Source organism: Heterocephalus glaber, unplaced genomic scaffold (assembly GCF_053883595.1).
Source record: "Heterocephalus glaber isolate CG9 unplaced genomic scaffold, H.glaber_assembly_v1.0 deba00001504, whole genome shotgun sequence".
Classification (NCBI taxonomy): domain Eukaryota; kingdom Metazoa; phylum Chordata; class Mammalia; order Rodentia; family Bathyergidae; genus Heterocephalus; species Heterocephalus glaber.
Window position 1 is genome coordinate 63,587,575 of NW_028258324.1, and position 8,248 is coordinate 63,595,822.

An 8,248-nucleotide genomic window follows, 5' to 3' on the forward strand; every position below is an offset into this window, starting at 1 on the left:
CTGACACATGTGTCCACAGTAGGCACACATTCAGTTTTGCTTAGGGAAACAGATTGTCTCATGGAAAAGCAACCTTTGAATCAGAAAAATCCACATTGAAAAGATGACACTAAGGACAAAGTGTGCAAGAGGTCCTTCCAAGAAGCAAAAGGGAAGACTTTCTTCTTCATCCCCTTTGCATTCCATCCAGACAAGCTTATTGGTTGGGGTCACCCACATCCAGGATGAGTCTCCCCCTACAGCTTGCAGCCTACACATGAGCCTTCCACTGACACACCCAGAAATGTGTGTCATTAATTTGCTAGGTGTTTCTGAATCCATTCAAATTGACATATCACAATTGGCTCTCACAGTATTCTTGACTGGATCTATCCATTTAGTCTCTCATTCAGTGCCCTGTGGATTAGTTTAAAAAGCATTTGAATTTATTTAAATTAAGATATTAAAGAATAAAAATTGTTTCACATGTGGTATTAATCCAAATGAATTGATATTGCCACTTACTGCGTTTGAAAAGTTTTATCTTGTAAGACTGGCTATTTCAGGGGCCATTTGTATTTAGTTTCCATGGTGAAAACTCACAAATCTTTTTCCTAATGAGCTCTTTTCCTTGGTTATAGATACACTGAAAGATCAGTTTAATGCAATGTGACAAATTTGAAAATATATATTACATAATTCAAGCAATTGTTTATAGTCATAACATCTTATGTACTATAGATTCTTATTTTATTGATATAAATGTAAGACATTGATATCAAACTTCTCTGATTACTAAATATTATCCAGTATTATTAAGGCTTAATTAAAATTTCTCCTGGCCTTAGAAGTTGCATCCTATCTAAACTATTTGAAAATCAGAATCTCTGTAGAATATATACACTATTCACTTGATGAATTTGATACACTCATGCTTCAAATCCTTGAACTCTGTCTTTGTGGTGTGTATTTTTTTCTGACTCAACTGGGCTAAGTGGGAACTTTATATTTTTTAAGATTCCTTTCCTATATGCTTCTTAGTCAGAATTGACCAGAATAAAAACATTCATGAGGTATGGAAGAAAATGGAGAAGCAGGAGTCACTCCTCTCTGAAGGTCAGAGTGGTTAATTAAAAACACTGAGTGATGACACAAGCTTCTGGTGGGTTTCAGTGTCCTTGCGTGGCCACCTCTTCATGTCTCATCTTTATTTCTGGCTACTGGCTCTTTGACCAGCTGTAGCCCTGGGATTATCAGAAGATGTGGAGATGATGGTCTCACATAGACTTTTCCATCAGCAACCTGTTGTGGCCACTGGGCACTAAGTGGAGATGCCTGAATTCCCAGATTCCCATGCAAGCCTCAACTTGTCATAGTTACCCTGCTTCTGGAAGGACAATTAGCAACCTTACTCTGACTCTTCAGCACCTCCATCCCAAACCTTGATCTCCAGCTCCTCCCACGGTTGTGTCCCAGCTCCCATAGGAAAACCCCTTTTCATAACCCTTCTTGTGGTTCTAATTTCTTGATTGAACTCTGACTGATATAATCCTAGGTAACATCATTCTGGATTTTAATAAAGAAAATGCCATACATTTTTTCCCTGAGCATTTTCCCTTTAGTTAATTCCTTTGACTCATGATCCCCTTTATAGTTTTGGTTTTAGATGAAACTCAATTACACGAAAACTTAACTTCATCTATGCTCTTTAAGAGAAACATAGTAGAAAAAAATTGCACACTACCCTATGAAATGTTCTAAATTCTTTTCTAATTAGCTTTGAAAAAGATCTAACACACTAATATATATCAAAGGCTTAGAATTAATTTTTCAAATTATTTTATCTCATCTAAATCTGTTCATTAAATGGGAAGTATATACATATGTTTATACAAATAAAATAGATATCTAAGGAAAACAAGCTTACATAAAAGTAATTTTGAAACAATTTTAAAAATGAACTTCATATACTGAATTTTATGTATGCTTGAGAAAGGGAAGAGCTGCTTGACAGGATATTGAGGAAAGGAGAGAAGATCTCACATACATATAAGATGGGTCTTCATCTCAGTATAAAATTTGACCTAAATTAGAGTTATGATATGTGAGTTAGGAGAATAAGTTGGAAGGTGAAAGTACCCTAAAAAATAAAGGACACCATATAGGTTGGTACAGAATTCTGCACTTTCATTTATATCTTTTTAGTAGATATGGTAGGGGAAATCACTATAATACTATTTGTCACAAGAATAAAATGAGTCTAAGTTAAAAATAGGGCAAGGGAATGGTAAAATTCCATAAAAATGACCATAATGGATATGATGTTCTGCCTTTCCATTTTCCTCTTTTTTGGTCTCACTCTCTTAGGGGTTTCTTGGTGATAGGAGCTCATTTGATAAAATAATCCATAAGACTTTGTCAGTAGGGCTTGCTCAGTTCCCAGGCAACAGATGCTTGTTTTAAATGTGGTCTTTCAGAAACCATGATTCATCATTGATGTCTAAATCTGAAGTGACATTTAGAAGTGGAGACTTTTACGGAATGGAATTTTTCTGTGACTTTATCAATACAATCCACCATCTAGTAATTAAACATCCACATTGTGCTTTTACCTTCAAGCACTCATCAGGAAGTACGATCCAGGCCCTTTGCTCACAACATATAATTAGATATCCATTCCACATGGTTTCCTGTCATGGAATTCCCAGCTCCAAACAACTGTACCAGATTTTCTTTCAAAAGAATATAGAGTAAAAAGTACTATAATAATGACATACAGTAAATGTTAGAAAAGGTGGTGAGAAGTGAGTGGAGGAAGCAGGCATTGCAGTCAGAAGAAATATGTTTATGAAAATATGGCCCTACCAGAAATACAAGTTTTTGAAAATATGGCCTATATTGTAGGTCACTTGGGGTGTTCTCAAGTATTGTTGCATGGTGAATATCCCAAGACCATCTATGGTGATTGAATAATGGCGTTATATTTTCCCTCATCTGAAGATTCATATATTGGTCCTATGCCAAGCATAGCCACTCTTTACCTTGTACATAATTAACTTTGTATTGATTTTTTCATTTTTTTGGTTAAAATTATCCTAAGTGTTGAACTTGGTATAAGAGTGAATTTTTCCCTAATGACAACTAAATATGTCGAAGACTATTAGTATGAAGGATGTCTACCCATCTGACACAATCTTGAACATCAACAATGGTGGATTACTGTGAAAAAGAGGCAGAAACAAGAAGAAAGAATAGCATTAATGATGGTAAATTCAGTAGTACAGACCAGACATTTTGCTTAGGCATAAAAGGTAGAATTGGTTTTTTCACAATAATCAGAATTGTGCTGTGAGGATTTAATTGTGAAAAAGTTGATGCTAAAAAGTTAAGGGAAAATGTTTATTAGATAAAGCAAAAAATGCTTTTAGCTTCATCTTTAATCTTACCTTTAAATGAAACAACCTAAATCAGTAAGGAGCTTACCAAATTGTATGTGATATTACCTTATCCTACATTTCAGGTACATTTACCTATAGTGCATCAAATCTAGTTCTTTACACCTATTTTGTGCTTCTCTGTGAATTTCTTAAAGATTTATCTTCTTCATAATGAAATCCCTAGATTTTTAACATATAGGAAAGATACAAAAGTCTAGATGTTTATAAATGATAAGAATAATATAATAGAAAATGTAATGAACTCTGCTTAATAATTCCCAAATTGATTAGAGTCTGCAATAAGAAGGAAAGAATAGCAGGGATTATGGAGACCGGATCACAATGACTAGGTGGCTTGAAGTACGACAAAGGCAAAGATTGCTCTTAAATATCAGTCTGGGGAGAGCTGGTGTGAGAGGTGGCAGTTTTTAGGGATCAGGCTGAGTGAATTCTAAGGGGATAGTGACTCTGTGAGAAGCCGAGTAGAGAGGCTTGGGGCTGCTAACAAGCCATGGGGAAGAAACAGAAAAACAAGAGCAAAGACATTTCCAAATGGGCACTGATTTTGGTGCCATGGGTGCGTAAATAGAAGGAGCTAGTTCCAACAGAGAACAGGAACCCCAAAAGACCCCAAAAGGGGGAAAAAGAATGAGGAGAAAAGCAGGACTTTGATGAAAATGATATTCTGAAAGAACTGGAAGAATAGTCTTTGGAAGTTCAAGGCATGAAAGCAAACAGAGAAGTTGTTGCAGTGAAGCCAACAGAAAACAATGAAGAGGAATCCATCTCAAAACAAGATAAACAACAGAAAGAAGGGAAAAGAAATACAAAGTTTTGATGATAATGATAGTGAAGAATCAGAAAATAAATATTCAAAATCGAAAAAGATTCTGAAACCAAAGATGGAAATGCACTCCAGGAGTGATGATAATGATGACAATGATCTAAATAAACTTTCTAAAACTGCTAAAGGGAAAGCTAAGAAGTCAAATAAAAAGTGGGATGGCTCAGAGGAGGATGACAATAGTAAAAGAATCAAAGAGCCTTCTGGTGTAAACTCTTCAGATGAAAGTGGTGATGAGGCTGATAAATTTTTTGCACTCTAGAAAATGACAAAAGAAATAAACCATGTCCTAATGTCAGCAGTGGGAATGAAGATGATGGATGACTCTTCCTTCAAAATTAAGACAGTGATCCAAAAGAAGGCAGAAAAGGAAGAATACAAGAGAAAAAAGCAAGATAAAAAAAAGGCAAAACTATGGAAGCTGAAAGAAAAAGAAGAGTTAGAAATAGGTAAAAAGGATAAGGGTAAACCAAAAAGAATCTCAAAAGAAACCTGAAGAGAAAGTTGTCAAATCCAAAAGTGGCTCCTGATGGTGGAACTGCCCCTACCTCTGAAGAGAAAAGAGAGACTCCTAGAACCACAGAAGATGACAATGGAGGAGATAAAAAGAAGAAAGATAAAAAAGAGAAAGGAGAAAAAGGAGAAAAAGAGAAAGAGAAGAAAAAAAGGACCTAGCAAAACTTCTGTTAAAACTATGCAAGAAGTCATGACTAAGCTTAAAGAAAAAGAAAGAAGAGAGAAAAGGAATAACACATAAACTGAGGAGTTAGAAACCAACAGAAAGAAGCAGAATGATTGGAACAAGAAAAAAGAGAGAGAAAAAGCAAAAGGAAAAGAAAGAACACTTGAAAAAAGAAGGGAAGGTTTTAACTACTTTCCAGAGAGAAGCCAGCACCAGAGCTGAAGCTACATTTAAATTTCTACAAGCTCAGAATATTGAAGCTATCAAAGGCTCTGCCAAAGAAAAGGCCAATTTAAGAAGACAAGAAGAAGAAAAAAATCACCCCGGCAACTAGAAAATAAAGAAGTGCCCGAACCAGTGGAAATAAGTGCCGCTGTTGAAGTTGTGGAATGAGATATACCAGAAAGAGAAGAAACACCACCTCTGACTGAACCAAAAAAAGAAGAAAGTGAGGATCGTGGAATGGATAATGGGAAAGGTATAGCCCATGATGAGGAGAGAGGAACAAGAAGGAAACAGTTCATAAAGAAGTAAAAGAAAATGCTGAAGCAGAAGAGGAAAAGGAACAGGAAGAAGAGGAGAATAAAGAAGAGGAAGGAAAAAGTGAAACCAGTGAAGGAGATGAGGAGGATGAAAAGACACCAGATGAGAAAGATTCAGGGAAAACAGATACAAAGCAAAGTAAAGAAATAAGCTCAGACTAGGAATGTGACTCTGATAATGATCAAACTAAAGAGGAATGGACACGTGACAAAGTAAAATAAAGAATTAAGAAATAGAGACTTGAACATAGTAAAAATGTAACAGCAGAAAAGCTAAGAGCCCCTATTAACTATGTGCTTGGACATGTGGACAGAGAGAGGACAAATATTCTAGATAAGCTTCATCACATACTGTCCAAGATGGTGAAGCAGGAGGAATCACACAGCAAACTGGAGTCACCAATGTTCTCCTTGAAGCTATTAATGAGCAGACTAAAATGATTAAAAATTTTGGTAGAATGAATGTACAGATTCCATGAATGCTGAGTATTGATACATCTTTTAGTAACCTAAGAGGCAGAGGAAGCTCTCTTTGTGATAGTGCATGGTTTGGAGCCCCCTAAATTGAATCTCTCAACCTTTTCAAATCTAAAAAATGTTCCTTTATTGTTGCACTCAATAAAATTGGTAGGTTATATGATTGGAAAGAGTGCTGACTCTGATGTAGTTGGTACTTTAAAGAAACAAACAAAAATAAAACAAAAAAACCAAAAAAAATACAAAAGTTGAATTTGAGGAGCAAGTAAAGGCCATTATTGTAGAAATCACACAGCAGGATTCGAATGCTTTTGAATGCTTTGTTTTATGAGAACAAAGGCCTCACACTTTTGTGTCCTCTGAGCACACTGGTGATGACATAGGAAGCTTGATTTACCTGCTTGTCAAGTTAACTCAGATCATGTTGAGTGAGGGACTCACACACTTTGAAGAGTAGAGAGCACAGGTGATGGAGGTTAAAGCTACCCCAGGAATGGTCATCACTATAGATGTCACATTGATCAACGGGCATTTGGAGGAAAATGACACCATGGTCATTGTTCTTGGAGTAGAAGGGCCTATTGTCCCTCAGATCCGAGGCCTGCTGTAACCTCTTCCAATGAACAAATTACCAGTGAAAAACCAATATGAAAGCATAAAGAAGTACAGTTAGCACAGGGAGTAAATATTCTTGCAAAAGACCTAGAGAAAATGTTGGCTGGTTTACCCTTATAAAGTGTATAAAGGGTATAAAGGCTTATAAAGAAGAAAAAATTCCTGTTCTTTCAGATGAATTGATTCATATGTTGGAGCAGACACTAAATGTTATCAAATTGGAAGAAAAAGGAGTCTAGTCTATGTCCAGGCTTCTACACTGGGCTCTTTGGAAACACCTTGAATATTTGAAAACTTCAGAAGTGTCCTGTGCAACAATCAATGTTTCCCCATCCATAAAAACGTCATGAAGGATTCCATGATGCTGGAACGCAATCCTCACTATGCTGTAACTTTGGCCTTTGATATGAGAGGCAAATGGGATGTAGAAGAAATGGCTGTTAGTTTAGGAGTTAAATTTTTTAGTGCAGGAATTATTTATCATTTATTTGATGCTTTTATGAATTACATACAGACAAGACTGCCAGAAACAGAAACAAGAAGAATGTAAACACAGAGCAGTATTTCCCTGCAAGTTGAAAATCCTCCTTTAGCATGTTTTCAATTCTTGAGATCCGATAATGATAGGGTTTGAAGCAAGTCAGGTGAAACAAGGGACACCTATGCGTGTCCCCTGCAAGAAATGTGTTGACATTAGAATAGTAACAAGTATTGAAATAAACCACCAACGAGTGGATGTTGCAAAAAAAGGACAAGAAGTTTGTGTCAGAATAGAACCTATCCCTGGCAAATCTCCCCAGATTTTTGGGAGATATTTTGAAGCTGCAGATGTTCTAGTCAGTAAGATCAGCCAGGAGTCCATGGATGCACTCACAAACAGGTTCTGAGAAAACATGCAGGAGAGTGACTGGCAGATTATTGTGGGGCTGAAGGAAGTGTTTGAAATTATCTAATTTTTCCACTCAGGGCAGGAATTGAAGCAATGCAATATTACTTTGTAATACCACCACCAAGACAAGCCAAAAAAAAAGGAGCAAAGGTTTCTGGACACTGGTGTATTTAGGTGTATAAAATGTTTTCCACGAGAAACACAGAAACTTACAGTGGTTTGACGGGGTCAGCTACCTGTCCCTACAGTTCCAGTATGCCTGTTCCCTCCTCCTCCTCGCTCCACCCTTCTTTCCTACTTGGCTGCTGCTTTAAACTTTGCCATTCCTCAAATTTGGATTTTTATTATAGATCTGAAGTTCTTTCAATTTCATGCTGATTAAATCAGACCTGCAGTACTTGATTGCTTTTTACATCTTTAAAATGGAAAAAAAAAATGTCGCTGTGGTTGAAGAGCACAGTGGAATAATATTTCAAAAATAAATCCACCTACTGGAAAATGATGTTCTTTGAGCCATTAAAAAAACCATGTCATGGTAGTCCTCCAAGATAAAATTCAGTAAGATTTTTATATGTTTGTGAGCTCAATTAGACACAAGGCTAAATGTGCATGGTCACTTACTAAATGACTTTATCATGACCTACTGAAATGAAACTGTATTGTAGTGGAAGAACCAATGAACTGTACTCTAGTTTTGGCTTTGTCACTTGTCAGCATGTGTCCAGACGCCAGGCATTCTGTCTCAGCCAGCTTCAGTTCCTTCAATGCAGCAACAGCTGGGAT

At 36.5% G+C, this 8,248-nt stretch overlaps 1 pseudogene; it reads left to right on the forward strand.

Annotated features, from left to right (window-relative positions):
* The first annotated feature begins 3,668 nt into the window (after positions 1 to 3,668).
* On the forward strand, positions 3,669 to 7,846 carry LOC101703281 (eukaryotic translation initiation factor 5B pseudogene; annotated as a pseudogene).
* Positions 7,847 to 8,248: the final 402 nt, after the last annotated feature.